At 45.3% G+C, this 16,468-nt stretch overlaps 1 pseudogene; it reads right to left on the reverse strand.

Moving 5' to 3' along the window:
* LOC123854755 (high mobility group protein B1-like) overlaps positions 1-10,309 on the reverse strand; it is a 29,012-nt pseudogene extending 18,703 nt beyond the window's left edge.
* Positions 10,310-16,468: the final 6,159 nt, after the last annotated feature.

A 16,468-nucleotide genomic window follows, 5' to 3' on the forward strand; every position in this document is an offset into this window, starting at 1 on the left:
ATAGGCTCAGTTAAGGATCTCAAAGTGACATCCTCCTGGATTTAGAGTGGGCCCTAAATCTAATGACTGGTGTCCTCACAAGAGAAAGGACATAAAGAGAGACACGCGGGCAAGAAAGCCATATGAAGATTAGATTATTCTGCCACAAGCCAAAGAACTGGAGCCACCAGAGGCTGGAATGAGGAAGGAAGATTCTCCTTTGGAATTTTCAGAGGGAGTGTGGCTCTCCTTGCAACTTGATTCCCAACTCTGGTCTGCAGAACTGTGAGAATAAAAATGACTATAGTTTAAGCCACCAAGTCTGTGATGAGTTGTCATGGCGGCCCTGGGAAATGAAAACACCTTTCTTTCTGATTGTCCAGAGGCCCTGCCCAGGCTCACTCTCTCTTGCAAGGGTCTGTTCACATTTCTCTCTCCTCCTAGCAGAAACTCCCACCTCTCAGGGAAATCTACCTTGGTGTTTAGTGGGGAAAAAAATGATAATTTAGCTACAAAGTCTTTTGCTTTGAGCATTAAAAACCTTCCCTCACACACCTGCTTTCCAAATGAAGCCTTCTTGGTGGAATGCAGGTCTGAAGATTTACAAGGCCCTCTTGGTCTCCCTGGCTGGGCTGGCTCACTCTGCAGAGGATACTTCTGCCAAAATGCTGACCACCCCGAAAAGGTCATGAGAACCCTATCTGTCCTGCTTGGCCTGTGGTGCTGGCTTAGCACATCATTGTCCAAATAAAAGTTTATTGACTTAAGGGATGAGGGAAGGGGTTTTACTGATGTCCCCACTCTACCCTAGTCCTAGAAAATTCCATGAGAAGTGAAAACATGTCCATACACAGAGTTGTACACAAATGTCTGAGAGGCTTTATTTACCATAGCCAAATCTGGAAACAATACAAATGCCCATCAAAAGGTGACTGAATAAACAAACTGTGGCATATCCATACAATGGAATACTACTCAGCAATAAAAAGGACTGATCTACCCACCAGTATAGACAAATCTCAAAATCATTATGCTGAATGGAAGAAGCCAGACACAAAAGAATACATACTATACTATTCCATTTACATGTAATTCAAGAGAATGCAAATTAATCTATGGTGACAGGAAGACCAGAAGTTCCTGGGGCTGGGGTGGAGGGGAGATTGGCTGCAAAGGGACAGGAGGGGACTCCTGAAGGTGACAGAAATATTCTGCATCTTGATCATGGTCATGGTTACACTGATGTCTACGTTTGTCAGAATTCATCAAATTAATAGTTTAAATGGGTTCAGTTTATTGTATGTAAATTATATCTCAATAAAGTTGATTAAAAAGAAAATTCTAGGGGCACCTGGGTGACTCAGTTGATTAAGCAGCCTGCTCTTGACTTTGCCTGGGGTCATGATCTTGGGGTCCTGGGATTGAGCCCCCTGTCGGGCTCTGTGCTCAACGGGGAGTCTGCTAGAGGATTCTCTGCCTCTCCTTCTGCCCCTTCCCACACTTGCGCTCAATCTCTCTCTCTCTCTCAAATAATTAAATAAATCCTTTCAAAAAAGAAAATTCTATGAAGCTGTGGACCCTGAGTACTACATCCTCTATTTCAATAAAAATAGGATATGCGTCTTGCATGTGGAGAAGTCTATCTGAGAACTTATTTAGACAACAGATAGGTATTGAACACCAGCCCAGTGTGGGCGTCTGGTTGGCACTGGTAAGTCCATAAGGCAGGTTCCGCCCTCTAGGAGGCCCAAGGCTATAACACAGCTTGCCAAGTTCTCAAAGAGAGATGAGCTAGGATGAAAAGGATGTGCCGAGGGCAAAGAATAAGAAATCATGTCCCCTGCGCTTCCTTGCCTGAGATGCTTGTACCAAGTACTAAAAACATCTGGGCCCCATCCCTGACTTACTCAGAATTGCTGAAAAGGCCTGAGAATCTTTATTTTTAACAAGTGTCCCAGGTAAATCTTCATATCAGGTAAGTTTAGAGAAAGTGCTTGACTGGATCTCCATTTCAGGCATAGGTGGGAATCACTGTCTCCAGCCAATTAGAAGACTTTGAACTAGAAGGGCATGTGAAGGGCAACCCACCCACCTATCTACCTCTGGCCAATGAGAATCCGCCAACCCCTCCTTCCTCTCCATTCCTAGAATCTCAGCCTATCTGCCAAAATTTCCCCTGTCTACTTAAATCTCTCCCCCTTCAGAAGCTCCTGACTTTTTGGTCCGGTCTGGGAAAAAGAGAAAAAAGCTCCCTGTCCCCAAATCCCACCATCTTCCAGAAGGGTAAAGGTTTTATTAAGCAGTTCTGCAACTTGGGTCAAACATATCGGTCCTTTGATTAGACAGTGTTTCTGCTACTCTGGCCTGAGAATTCAATACTAACCTTGTAAACCTAGTGAACACATTCCCCATGCTGAGAACGGTGGGTGTGAGGGTCACCATGCCCATAAGCACTTTCTACTCTGCACGCAGCCATTTTGTTTCCTTGGGCAAAGCCCCAGCCTAACAGGAGGATGTTTGGTGGCAGTGGGGATACAACATTCAGTAAAGGTCTATGACACAGTTAGCGATCATTCTGTACCTCAGGGGCAGCCACTAGACGCCCTTCCCAAAGTTGGCTAGGTTCCTCCCCAGGATGCCAGGACTTTGGGCGGAAGGCAAGAGTTCAGGCCTTAGCTGCTGTCCTTCCCCCAGAAGAGGAAACTGTCCTCTCTTTGAGAACATGCCATGGTGACCATATTTTAAAATCCCAAATAAGGACATCATTCCTCACAAAAAATTTGTGGATTGATTGATGTGAGAAGTCCCTTAAAGGTATGTAAATCAAGTCCCAGTTACATACTGAATAAATTATATTTCTGGAAAAGAATGCAATCAAGGTAGACACTGTCCTGAAAAATCTAGGCCAGTGGTTCTAAACAGGGGTGCTTTTTTGACTCCCAAGGCACATTTGGCAATACTTGGAGACGTTTTTTATTTTTACCTTGGGTGGGGATGAGACCAGGAATGCTGCTAAACATCCTACAATGCACAGGACAGCCCCACAACAAAGAATCATCCAGCCCTAAAGGTCAGCCTGTGTCCAGGTCGAGAAACCCTGGTCTAGGCTCTGTGGTGCTGTACCTATGGACCCCACAGTGTTGACCCTGGCATTGTTTTTTGTCCTACCTACTTTGGTCCTGGTCTTGACATTGTCATCAGAGGGGAGATGCTTGGGACACTTCTGCTCTCTTCTGCCTCCTCCCATGTGGGCAGATGTAAGGAGACAACTGCCTTTGAAGAGGTGCCCAAGCACCAACCCAAGCATGATGAGAGTCAGGCAAGGTCTTGAGTCAGTATCTCCCATGGAGGAGTGTCCAGAGCAGAGATCAGCTGCAGCAAGGGTCAGGGAGGAACACTGGATTTGAAGGGGGACACTTGGGTTCTAGTTCTGGCTGACTCTGCTTCTGACTTGGTCACTTAACGTCTGTGCCTCAGTTTCTTCAGTTTCTCCTCTGGGCACAGGTTCCTGCTCTTGCCTCCCTCACAGGGTTGCTGTGAGGGTCAAGGGAGATGAAGGGCGTGACTGGTTTTGGAAAACTCAAAGGTCAGGCAGCACCAACCCACAGAGTAGTCTCCTGTGTGTGGACATAGGGGTTCCCCAGGTGGCCAGCAGGAGGCGGGAGGATAACCCTTGTGGGGTCACAAACAGCCAGGTATGATTGGAGCGTGGAGGAGGGGACGGGAAGTGGCGGCAACATGGTGCTGGGCAACACATGGAGCCTTCCTTTGAGGATCCTGCTTTCTTTTATAGCTGTCACACAGAGACAGAAACTCCTACACAGCCATGTAGAAGTCCAGAAGTTTTTAGGGGCACCTGGGTGGCTCAGTTGATTAAGGGTCTGCCTTTGGCTCAGGTCATGATCCCAGGGTCCTGGGATCGAGCCCCACATCAGGTTCCCTGCTCAGCGGGGAGTCTGCTTCTCCCTCTCCCTCTGTGATATCTCTCGCTCTCACTCTCTCTCAAATAAATAAAAATCTTTAAAAAAAAGAAGTCCAGAAGTTTTTAGGAATTGAGGAGTTTGGAAAAAATTTTTCCCACTTACAAAACTTTTCTAATTTCTCTTCATCTATAATCTTTGGCTATGGTTTTCTATTCATGCATGTGTGTGGGAGAGAACATCTAGTTTGTTCCCACCAATTTTTGTTAGATATTTAATTTTGTTCCAATTAATGTTTATTACTGGACATTTCAGTTATTCCAAATTTGTGTTAATATACACAACATAGAGAAGAAATAGCTACAAAAGAATTAGAGGGGCACCTGGGTGGCTCAGTCGTTAAGCATCTGCCTTTGGCTCAGGTCATGATCCCAGGGTCCTGGGATCGAGCCCCACATCGGGCTCCCTGCTCAGCGGGAAGCTTACTTCTCCCTCTCCTGCTCCCCCTGCTTGTGTTCCCTCTCTTGCTGTGTCTCTCTCTGTCAAATAAATAAATAAAACTTTTTTAAAAAATTAGAAATTTAAAAGTAGATTTAGGGGCACCTGGATGGCTTAGTCGGTTAAGCATCCGACTCTTGGTTTCCTCTTAGGTCATGACCTCAGGATCATGAGTCAGACCTCAGACTGAGCCCTGTGTCAGGTTCTGCCCTCAGCACGGAGTCTGCTTGAGATTCTCTCTCCCTTTCCTCTCCCTCTCTCCCTCTGCCCTTCCCCCTACTCATACTCATAAATAAATACACAAATCCATAAATAAAGTGTTTTTGAAAGTCATTTTAAAAATAAATAAATAAAAGTAGATTTAAAACACCTTGAAAACATGGACAGAAATGTTTAATGATATCTAAATGTGCAAAATCACTTCAAAAGGAACTAAACATATGAATACTTCCGAAACATCAGCTGTGGGTGTAAGTGTTCATCACCTCACAACCATGCTGCTAATCAACCTGCATTGGGCCAACTATACAGAGCCTGCTCCAGCATCTCCTTCCCCAGACTAACCTCCTACAGCACATGTGACCCTTGGACCCTTGAACTACATGGGGGCTAGGGGTGCCCACCCCTGCACAGTCAAAAATCTACCAATAACTTTTGCCTCAAATACAAAACTTAACTATTAATAAGCTACTGTTGGCCAGAAGCCTTACAGATAACATAAATAGTTAACACATATTTTTTTAAAAGATTTTATTTATTTATTTGATAGAGAGGGAGGGGGGAACACAAGCAGGGGGAGTGGGAGAGGGAGAAGCAGACTTCCCGCTGAGCAGGGAGCCCGATGTGGGGCTTGATCCCAGGACCCTGGGGTCATGACCGGAGCCGAAGGCAGACGCTTAACTGACTGAGCCACCCAGACACCCCCACATATTTTGCTTGTTATATATACAATATCCTGTAGTCTTACAATAAAGTAAGCTAAAGAAAATGTTACTAAGAAAATTGTAAGGAAGAGAAAATACATTTAGACTATTGTGCTGTATTTATCAAAGAAAAAAAATCCATGTATAAGTGGACCTGCACAGTTCAAATTCGTGTTAAGGGTCAACTATATCAGTACACACGTGCGTGTATACTTTTTTTTAGAGGAGGCAGTGGGATATAGTGGTCATACTTTCTGCCCGGAAGCTAGAAGGAGACCCCTTCTGACTGGCAGTATAACCCTGGGGCTGTTATTCATCTTCTCTTGACTTCAGTTTTTTCATCTGTAAGAGTTGGATAATAATGATGGTATGTCAAAGGGACAAACAAGCCAGCCAGAGAAAGAGCAGCCAGTGGCCAGAAATGGAACAATTTGAGTGACAAAATAAATAACACAGAATTAGATTTTAACTCAAACTATAAAGTAAGTATCCATGAGGTTATATTGATATAAATGACTGAATACATAAATAAATTGAGGAGAATTCCAAATAATGTATGTGGATGCTCTTCCCTCAAGGAGGCGAGCATAACCTCACTGCTAACGCATGGGCTGTGCACAAAGACTTCCTCCCAACCACTGCAGGGGAGGGGATAAGAGAGGCACTTTCTAGTAGAAACCTAGCAAATACTAGCTCAGCCAGGTGGTCGAGGTCAGCATCATTAGTGAAAAGTCATCTCGATAATATAAACCTTTGGTAGGATGCAATGAGAAGGGCACTCCACCTCTGAGGCCTTCCTCCTCCAAACCCATTAAGTCCTGTCTGGTTGGGAGGGAAACATCAGACAAACCCCAATCAAGGGGCATTCTACAAAATACCTGACTGCACTCGTTAAAACTGTCAAGGTCGTCAAAACCCAGGAAACTTGGAGAAAGGGTCTCAGCGAAGAGTGGCCTAAGGAGACATGACTACATGTGATGTGATATCCTGGATGGGATCCTGGCGCAGAAAAAGGATGTTAGGTTAAAACTAAGGAAATCTGAATTAAGTATGTGTGGACCTTAGTTAAAAATAATGTACTAATTATATTAGTACATTATTAATCCATTAGTTGTGACGATGACACCATATTAATGTAAGATGTTAACAATAGGGGAAAGTAGTGTGAGCAATGTGGGAATTCTATGTACTATCTTTGCAGCTTTTCTGTAAATCTATTCTAAAGTAAAAAGGTTATCTTAAAAAGTGGATAATAGTGGGGCACCTGTGTGGCTCAGTTAAGCGTCTGCCTTCGGCTGAGGTCACCATCCCAGGGTCCTGGGATCGAGCCCCGCATCGGGCTCCCTGCTCCACGGGAAGCCTGCTTCTCCCTCTCCCACTCCCCCTGCTTGTGTTCCTGCTCTCTCTCTCTCTATCAAATAAATAAATAAAATCTTTAAAATAAATAAATAAGTAAAAAGTGGATGATAATGTTTAGGTTGTGTTGTTGCTTTCAGTGAGGGAACTTACATCAAGCATTTGGCAGACTGGCATATGTTGTTTACAGTTAGCTATTAGTTACCATTATTGTTCCTATTTCTTTTATTAAAATAGGAATACATACTCATTATAGAAAAAATTTACACGCAAACCAAAGAAAAACATAAGCCAAAGAAAATAAAGAAGAACATCCATAATCTTACCCTGTCTGAGACAACTACCAATCACACCCGGCTGTGGGTCCCTGCAGACATAATTAATTGTTTGCAAAATTTCAGTCACACCATATGTACACTATGGTAAGTGGCCATAATTTAATTTAGTAACATTTCTGCTGTTCCAACTCTTTGCTCTTACAAGTAGTCAAGAGTGTAAGTAATGGGTTAAATATTAAGGAGAAAAAAGAAAATCCTGAAAAATCATAAAAATTGGGCACCAATGCTTAAATTTACACAAACGGTGTTCATCAAAACAACCCTCATCTGCAAAGCCGATGACTGACTTTTCTAGATCTATTTTGTTTCATAATTTTTATAAAAATATTTTTTAAAAGCAAAGAAAAAAAGAAGGTGATCTGGCAAAATGTCGACAGTGCTTATCTCTTTTGTTTCCTTCGCATCTGGCTGTGATTGCCAGGTGCTCTACAAGGAGGATATTTGACTCTAAAGCAGCAGGAGTAGATGATGGTAGGGCTGTCTTCAGCCTCTCAGCGGGGCCCCTGGGCTGCTAAGTGAGTCTGAGACCGAGCCCCCCAGGACAGGCCCTCTGGGTGGGTGAGGGCTCCAGTGGTGTGTAGGGGCTTGCTGGCAAACTTTAGTCACTGTGCAAAAGAGTGATATAGAAAGCTAGCACTATTGCTCTTTCCAGAAGCCCAGAGAAACCAGAGTTCCTGCCTCTCTTATTTGGCGGCCCCTCCTCATTTACTACAGCCAGCTCAACTGATCCTCCTACAGTCTGGGAAGCAGGTAGACGCCTCTCCTCTGCACTTGATCTGCTCTCCCTAATGTCCCCAGTGACCTCAAATTGCCCCCCTTCCCTAATCATTTACATCCTCCTCCTTGACACTCGTGCCAGTATTTCACACTGTTGACCTCTCCTTTGCTTTGAAAACGTTCTTTTTCTGCCAGGACTGCACTTTGTCTTGGCCAACTCTAACGGACTCTTCTTGGGTTGCGCTGCCGGTGTCCTTTCTTCTTTTCCACACCCTCCAGACTCTCTTCTTGGTCTCCTTCTTTTCTCTTTCTATGAATTCTCCCTTAGTGGCCTCATCAACTGCCAATAAAAAACCCCCACCATGCATCGATGTGTTCCAAATCTTCAGCTCCTGTATTTCCAACTTTAGTCTTGTCATGATTGAAATGAACCTCTGGCTGGCTTAAGCAGAGAGGAGATGTACTGGAAGGACGGATCCACTCACCAACTTGCAGGAAAGGCTGAAGATCCAGGCTGAGAAGTGATGGAGGCTGAAGCAGTTCTGGGGAGCCAAGCTGTAGGTGCAGGTGAGTAACTCCTTCAGAGCATGAGGACTGAAGAATGTACTATAAGAATGTTACCTACCATGGAGTGTTTGCTGAATCTTAAATGGTATGTATAGATAAGGAAGCTGAGGCCCAAAGAGGATGATTAAACTCACATTCCTTCCTTCTTTCTGCCATTATGCTCAAGATTAGAATTCTGGGAAGAAAGCATCTTGGTCTTGGCTGGGGATGGACAGAGCCCCTTCACTGACAGTCCCACCAAAATACTCAGTGGGAATGATTCTTTCCCCTAAAACTATAAGCTTTTCTGAACGTGAGAGAGGGGAGTGGACCCAAGGGGTGAAAATGACAAATGTCTATCATATTTCTGCCCAGAAACGTCCTTAACTTCTGCCCTGCCTCTTTCCTACTCCACTTCTTCTAAATACTGTTCTAATAATTTCCCTGCCTTCAGAAGTGGTCTCCCTGCTGCCACTCTTCACCTCAAAATCTTCTCACCCACCAGCACTAGTCATCTTCTAAAATACAAGTCTGATCAGTCAAGCCCTGTCCCCTCCTAAAAACACTTTATGGCTTCCCATTGCCCTTAGATAGAGGTGGTTTTTTTGGTTTTTGTTTCTGTCTGATTTCAACTTTTATTACCCTCGTTATATGCAGGTGTGTAGACAAAAGCTTCTTATCAGCTAACTATATGAAAAGATAAATACTGTAAATAATTCATGTGATCCAAAATGGGCAAAAGCAAAAGACTATAGCTTCCCCCCAAGAAGAAAAATTTCAGACCTATGAAAAGGACAATACGTTTTAAAAAATTGTACTTACTTAGAAGCATTCAGAATATCAAGAAAACAGGGATGCCTGGGTGGCTCAGTTGGTTAAGTGTCTCTGCCTTTGGCTCAGGTCATTGATCCTGGGGTCCTGGGATTGAGCCCTGCACCCAGGCTTCCTGCTCAGTGGGGAGTCTGTTTCTCCTTCTCCCTCTGCCCCCGGCCCCCCGATCATGAGCCACACTTTTTTTCTCTCTCTCTCTTTCAAATAAATAAAATCTTTAAAAAAATGTGAACAAAAAAACTGCAACTTTTTTTTTTTTTGCAACTACAGAGTGAGAAGAAAAACAATTATTTCATATAAGCTGCATCAGAAACAACTGAAGATGAAAAAACTATCATCCCCATATATATCTGATTTGGGCTGTACACCAACAGGAACTTGTTTTAAATTTCCATGCCCATACTGCTCCTGCCAAGATTAGTAGCTATTGAAAATACCACAGGGATAAGGGTAGCTAAAGACACATTCGGTAGTGTGTAAGCTCTATTAAAAAAACAAAACACCATACAGTTTAAAAACAAATCTTACACGGCCTTACAATTTTTTTCATTAAAAGGAGCGAGCTGGGTACAGGGGGGTTAAATGCTTTATGGACAAGAAATAAAAGCTGCCCTAGAACTAACTTTTCCACCATCATCTTCCTCGCCTTTCTTCTTTTTCTTGCTTTTTTCAACCTTGGACAACTCCCGTTTCTGCTGCATCAGCTTCCCTGTAGCTTGGTATGCAGCAATATCCTTTTCCTATTTTTCCTTCAGCTTAGGGCCTTCTTCTAGTGAGGCTGCCTGTCATCTGCAGCAGCGTCATCCCATGTCTCTCCCAGGTCCTTCGAAACATCACCAATGGACAGGCCCAGATGTTCTCCTTTGATTCTTGGACGATACTCAGAACAAAACAAGGTGAAGGCCAAAGGAGGCCTCTTGGATACATCAGGATCCTTGAACTTCCCTATTATTTCCCCTTTAGGAGGTATGGATGCAGGTTTTCATATCTCTTTCATAATGAGCCTTGTCACTCTTGGCCATGTCTTCAAATTTTCCTTTCTCTTTAGAAGACATGTCTTCCACCACTCTGGGCACTACTTTGAGAAGTTGGCTGAAGCATCTTCATGCTTCATCTTGTGCCCCTGCCAGCAAGTTTGCAGAAAGAATGCACACGACGTTTTCTGCCTCTCAGGATCCTTCTTAGGATCTCCTTTGCGCATGTTTAATTGTTTCCTCCGTGAGGCTCAGAGTCACCCAGTGCCTGTCTGGCTCGCAAGTGCCCTAGTGCTATTTCCGTGGAACTCAATGTCCTGCAACAGCTCGGCTGTCCGGGTAAAGTTATTAACATGCTTTACAAGGCCCTTCCCAAGCCTCACCTTCCCACAAAGCTTCATTTTCTACCACCACAGCCCTGCTGCTCCTCAAACATGCCCTCTGTGCCTTTGTACAGGTTCTTCCCTTTTCCTGAAATACCCTTTTCACATTCTTCCTCAGGATCCCATACATACTTGTCTTTCAAAGATGGGCTCAGATCGTATCTGCTCATGGAACTTTCCTCAGCAAGGCAGGATGAGTTGGTAACTCCCTCTTTTGTACTCTCATCATACCCAATATGGACTTAGATGACAACCCTGAGCACATTTTATTACTGCATCTGTTTACAAGTCTGTCTCCGCCACTGGTTTGGGAACTCCACCTCAAGGAGGGCCTGGGTTTCCTCTGCTTCATTTCTCTAACAGTTAGCGCTGTGCCTAGCATATAGTGTTTGGTGAATCTTAAATGAACTACACAGATAAGAAAATGGAAGCCCAAAGAGGTTAAGTCACACACCTAGAACAAGGAACCAACCCAAGGGAAATGGATTTGGAGGAGATGTGATACAACAGATGGTGCTTTTAATAGTTTAGGCAGTTTCTAAGGGCCGTTTTTCCCCTACCCCCCACCTCCCACCCACATACAGGCTGGTAACTATCTATTTATTCCCTTGGGAAATTTCCCGTTGGAAAAAATGGGCTCAAACTCAAACTCAGATAGTCAGGAGAGATTTAAGTTAAAGAAGAGTAAGGCCTTCTTGTTCCTGGGTTCTTACAGACAAAAAAGTGAACTGACTCAGAATGCATGGACTTGACCTCTGGGGGCTTTTAAAAACGAGACTATCAGGAGGACTAAGTCCGAAGTCCTGTTAGAGGCAGACAAATGGCTGATCTGACGCCTCAAGAGTCTGCCTCTTGAGGAGGCCCATGAGGAGCAAAGGAACCAGCCCGAGAACTCCAGTGTCTCCAACCATGTTCCCATTGAGCTCAAGGATGTTTGGGGGAGGGGAGACGGATGAGGGAGCCCTTGCTAATTAAGCCTCTACCCATGAGCGAATGTGAGGCTAATAAGGCGGCCCCATTCCAGGGCACCTCCACACCAAGCCAGCCGGTCTGCCTGTTTATTGCCCGTATGGAGATCATTAATGCCTCCTGACACTGGGGTCACTCCTGGGGTCAATCCCTGAGCCCGTTCTGCAAAACAAGGGGAAATGAACTTACCAGCACATGTGGCTCAGGCTTGGTGGGGAGGGGGACTCCCGTCACCCCACACTTCAGCTCTGGGAGAGATCAGCACCCCAGGCTGTCAGACCCCCCAGCACAATCCCCTCTGCCCAAGCTGGACTCTGGGGAAGGGTGAAGGGGAGCCTTCGTCTGGGCCAGGACAACCCCCACTGAGGTTGTCCCAACCCACAGACTGGACACTAATCCCCTGGCGACGGGCTGGGGTGGTGTCTGGGAGCTGCAGCTGCAGCTCGACAGGGGCCAGGCCCCCACCGCAGGTGGCGGGAAGGCACAGGTCGGTGGCCACGTGGGCTCGAGCTGCGGCCTCAGCCCACCCTCACCCGCTTCCCCTGTGCTGATTGGGCCCCTTAACCCTCCAGATCCAAGATGGCAGAGAGGGGCGGGGTTCCGGGCCAAGCGAAGCTGCGATTGGTGAAGCCCAGGCCTTCCGAGCTGAAGGACGGCCTCAGTAGCCACTCAGGGAGCTCCCAGCGGTGGTAGTGGGCCCTTGGCCGCTTTACCTCACACTTCAGCAACCAAGGCAGTCTCCACAAATCCATCTCCCGCAGCCTGGGAAGGGCCAGGGTGGAAAAGGAACGCCGAGATGGTCCTCTTGGCAAATCCATACCAGTCTGGGGCCTCCTCCTCCGTAATGACCAGAACTGGGAATCAGCCCCTACCGACCCAGGGAGATGTCGAGAAAGCCCCCAACTGGCTTGGAGGAAATCAATGGGATTATGAAGTTAATGCCACAGCAGGGCTGAGTGACAGTTACCAAATAAATGATCTCAGGAGGACAAGGCTGAGGTTAAATGAGGCCCAATAAATAAAGGGACGTGTTCAAAGGAGGAACTTCAGAAAATGCAGGGACATGGGGGGTTGAACCTAGGGACTCCTTCCTGCCCTCCCCTTCTAGGGTCTGTTGAATTCTCGGGGAGCCATAGCCTCAGGCCCTGCCTCCCAGGAACGCAGACCAAGGTCTGTGCCCTGTTCAGTGCCCGTGTGGCATAGCTCTTAGGCTCGGGGCTCCTTGGACAGCTCCATCCACCCAGCTTTGGTGACTGACACGAGGGAATGGCAACTCTTACTGGGAAGGTCTGACCAGTTAACAGAGCTCCAGAATGCCTCTGATTCCTTAGAGACAGGGAACGGACCAACTGCAGCAAGCCGGGTTGAAGCTAGATGCTAGGAGGCACTTCCCAAACATTAGCTAGATGGAGGGAATTTATGGATCTTGGAAGCAAGGAAGAAGGCCTGTTATAGAGGATTTTATTCCGGATGAAAGTACATTTATCCTTATCCCCATTCGTGCCTGGTTTAGTGAACATTGCCTTTTTTTTTGGCCAAGATGGTGTTACCAGCTGAAGGGGCCATCAGCACCATCTTTGCATAAGAAAAGCTTGCCGTAGAGTCTGTATACAGTGCTCTCCATTCTACCACCAGCGTGTCCTGGTGAATGAGCAGCCCATTTCCATGAGTCCTGCTGAGTCTTCCAGTGGCCAGCTTGGTGGGGGTCAGTGGGAGACAGAGCATGATGTTCCTGGGACCATGAAGTATGCCAGTCTGCCTTTTTTTTTTTTTTAAGTAAGCTCCATGCCCAGTGTGGAGCCCAGTGTGGGGCTTGAACTCACAACCCTGAGATCAAGACCTGAGCTGAGATCAACAGTTGGACACTTAACCAACTGAGCCACCCAGGTGCCCCTGTACTATGTCTTTCTTTTGGGAGTCTAAAGAGAGATGACTAAGTCTTTGGTCTCTAGGTAGGTATTTTATTTTTTAGAAAATGAACAATAATGATAGTTAGAATCTTGGGCTCTGGAATCTTAGAGGTCCAATGACCTCTTTTCTAACCATGAGACCTTGGGCAAGTTCTATTTACAGTAATAATAGGATTATTTTGTGTCAGGCACTTTGACAACAATACTGTAGGGGAGGTACTGTTACCCTTGTTTAACAAATGAAATGAGCTTAGTTAGGTTAAATGACCATAGAGCAGTATATTTAAAAGCATGGGCACTGGAGATGCAGACTAATTGGGTTCAAATCCTGACTTCGTTTCCTGGTTGTATGACCTTGGGCATATTACCCAATTTCTTTATCTGTGAAATGAGGACTATGATAGTACTCACTTGATAATTTGGTAAGGTTGAAATGAGGGAAAGCACTTAAAGCTCTTAGAATCCTGCCAGGCACATTGCAGGTGCTCAATAAACGTAAGCTATTGTTGTGAGCCCTTCAAGCACTTCTATGTGATATCACTTCATCCTTTCTACTATCCTTTGAGGTGGCTATTATTATTCTTAAATTCATTTTACAGATGAGGAAACAGGCTTTAAGCGGATCATGTTCTAGGTCCCTCTGTAAACAGCCTGCTAAGGACCTGAATTCAGGTTTTTTAACTTCAAATTCCAAAGACTTGCTGATCGCTCACATACTCTCTCATCCTAAGTCCTAATTTGTTTCAGCCCCTCATTCAAAAACAACCCTCAGAGGACCCAAATTCAAAAAACCCCAAGGACCCAGGTTTGGATAGTCTGTGCTTAGGAAGAATAGAGGGGAGAAAGAGGAAGAAAGAAAATGGGGATTGGATAATGAAATAAATTCTCTGACTTAGGCATATTTTTTACCCAAGCCAACCCTAGTAGAGATAGCTTCCTCAGACAGGTAGTAAAATAAGCGTGTGTTTCAGAGCAGTCGTATTGGAGGAAATGGAAAGAAGTGGCAATGCCGGAGCGGGTAGTGTTATGGGGGAAGAAGTCTGCTCGGCAGACAATCCACCTATGGCTAAGGACTCTGGAACAGAAGGCCTAGATTGCTAGCCCTGACTACGCAAAACCCAGATCTTATCATTCATTCCTTACCTCTGTAGCACCCCAACTGAGAGTTATAGGAAGGACTCACCGGGTAAATGGTAAACCACTGCCTCTGTCCTCAGGCTTGAGGAGGCTCAGACCAGCCTACTTCACCCAGGTCAGGGATCAGGCCAGCCCAGTCCTCAATTTCTTCTAACTGCAAGTTTCTTAATTCTCTTTGTGGGAGAAGGCCTGGGAGGCCAGGGTGAGAGGTCAGGTGAGCAGGACTGCACCTGGGGTATGAGGGGAAGCACCTGCAGCAGCTGCCACCTACTACCCATTCCCGTTGCTGAATCCTCCAATTTCCAGAACAAGCTCAAGCTCCCGCTCCCACCCCAGTTATTCTGAGCTTGAGAATCCTAATGGGATGTGGGCTGGAAAATCTAGAACCAAGATTTGGGGCTACTGGGGACACAGTGGGATAAAGCCACAGGGGACAAGTGAATTCCATGCTGCCTCACCCATCCTTTCCCTTTGGGGGACTTAATAAGGACCCCAGGCCTTGGGTCATAGCACACACTAAATAGCATGGCTAGAAAGGGGGGTGTGGAGAGAGGGATTTTGTGTCCTGGATTTGCACAAGAAGGTATGTGCAAATACACAAGGACACACACAAACATTCAGATATGTATCTTTCATGATGGAGTGCCTAAGGACTCACTCAACAAGGAGTTGGGACCTTTACCCATGTCTCTGGAGTGTATTTGGCTGTAAGTAACAGAGACCAAGACTAACAGTGATGTCAAGAAATAGGCTTATCTTTCACACATTATAAGAAGCAGTCTGGCACTGGTTTACCTGCTCATTGATGCCATCAGGTTCTTTCTTTTTGTTCTGATATCCTTAGTATATTGGCCTTCGTCCTTGCATCAGGGTCTCTAGAGGGTGAGAATTCCACAGATCTCATCGTTAGAAGAAAAGAAGATTATGCCTTCCCCTTTATCAAGAGAGCAAAAAAATTCCCTCCCGACCTTCCTCCCACCAGTCTTCTGCTTAGGCCTCATTGGCCAACATTGGATCACGTGACCTCTCCCAGCTACAAGGGAAACTAGGAAAGCAAGCAACGGGATTTCCATGATGGACATACAGCAGTGATTTTCAACTTTGATCCTATCCTCAAAGATTCTGACTCAGTTGGTCTGGGGTGGATCTTGACGTTGGTATTTATTAAATACTCCAAAAACCTAGGTTTTTAAAAAAATTGTAATTTGGTTTTCACCACAGTATGGAGCCAGCTCCAGTCATCTTCAACCAAACCTCCCCCAGCCTCCCAGCAAGCCACTTTACTGCACTGACTGGGATTCTCCAGTTTATCCTGTAATCCCTGCTCCCCTTGGGGTTGATTATTTAGGTGATTAATTAGTAAGTTTGCAGGTCATTCATTAGTGAATTTGTGCTTAGTAACTGGTTAGCCAATCAGCTAACTAATAGAATTAATAAACTAACCAATTAGTTGGCCTTTCCTTTTTGTATGTCTGGCACATAGTAAGCACTTGATAAATATTACTTTGGATGAATGAATCCATCAAATGGAGATAAAATGGAATTAATACAGCATCTGATGAGAGAGTAGCTGTGAAACCACTTTGTAAATGGTAAGACACCGTACAGACATATGAATAAAAATTGACACGAGAAACTACTTTAAAAATTAGGGCCAGGGGGCACCTGGGTGGCTCAGTCACTTAAGCGTCTGCCTTTGGCTCAGGTCATGATCTCAGGGTCCTCAAATGGAGACCAGCATAGGGCTCTCTGCTAAGCTGGGAGTCTGCTTCTCCCTCTCACTCTCCCTTTGTGCTCTCCCTTCTCTCTCTCTCAAATAAATAAATAAAATCTTTAAAAAATAAATAAATAAAAGCTAGTTTATTCCTCACCCTTCACCAAAGAAATACTGTTTCCACATTTCTGAAATGGAAAACGACCACTTTGCCCTGCTGCTGATAAGCCAGATTTTGCTCTCAATTACAGCAACTTTGTCAACACTTAGTGA

Source organism: Mirounga angustirostris, unplaced genomic scaffold, assembly GCF_029215605.1.
Source record: "Mirounga angustirostris isolate CCGP_5_RB_7025 unplaced genomic scaffold, mMirAng1.0.hap1 SCAF_17, whole genome shotgun sequence".
Lineage (NCBI taxonomy): Eukaryota > Metazoa > Chordata > Mammalia > Carnivora > Phocidae > Mirounga > Mirounga angustirostris.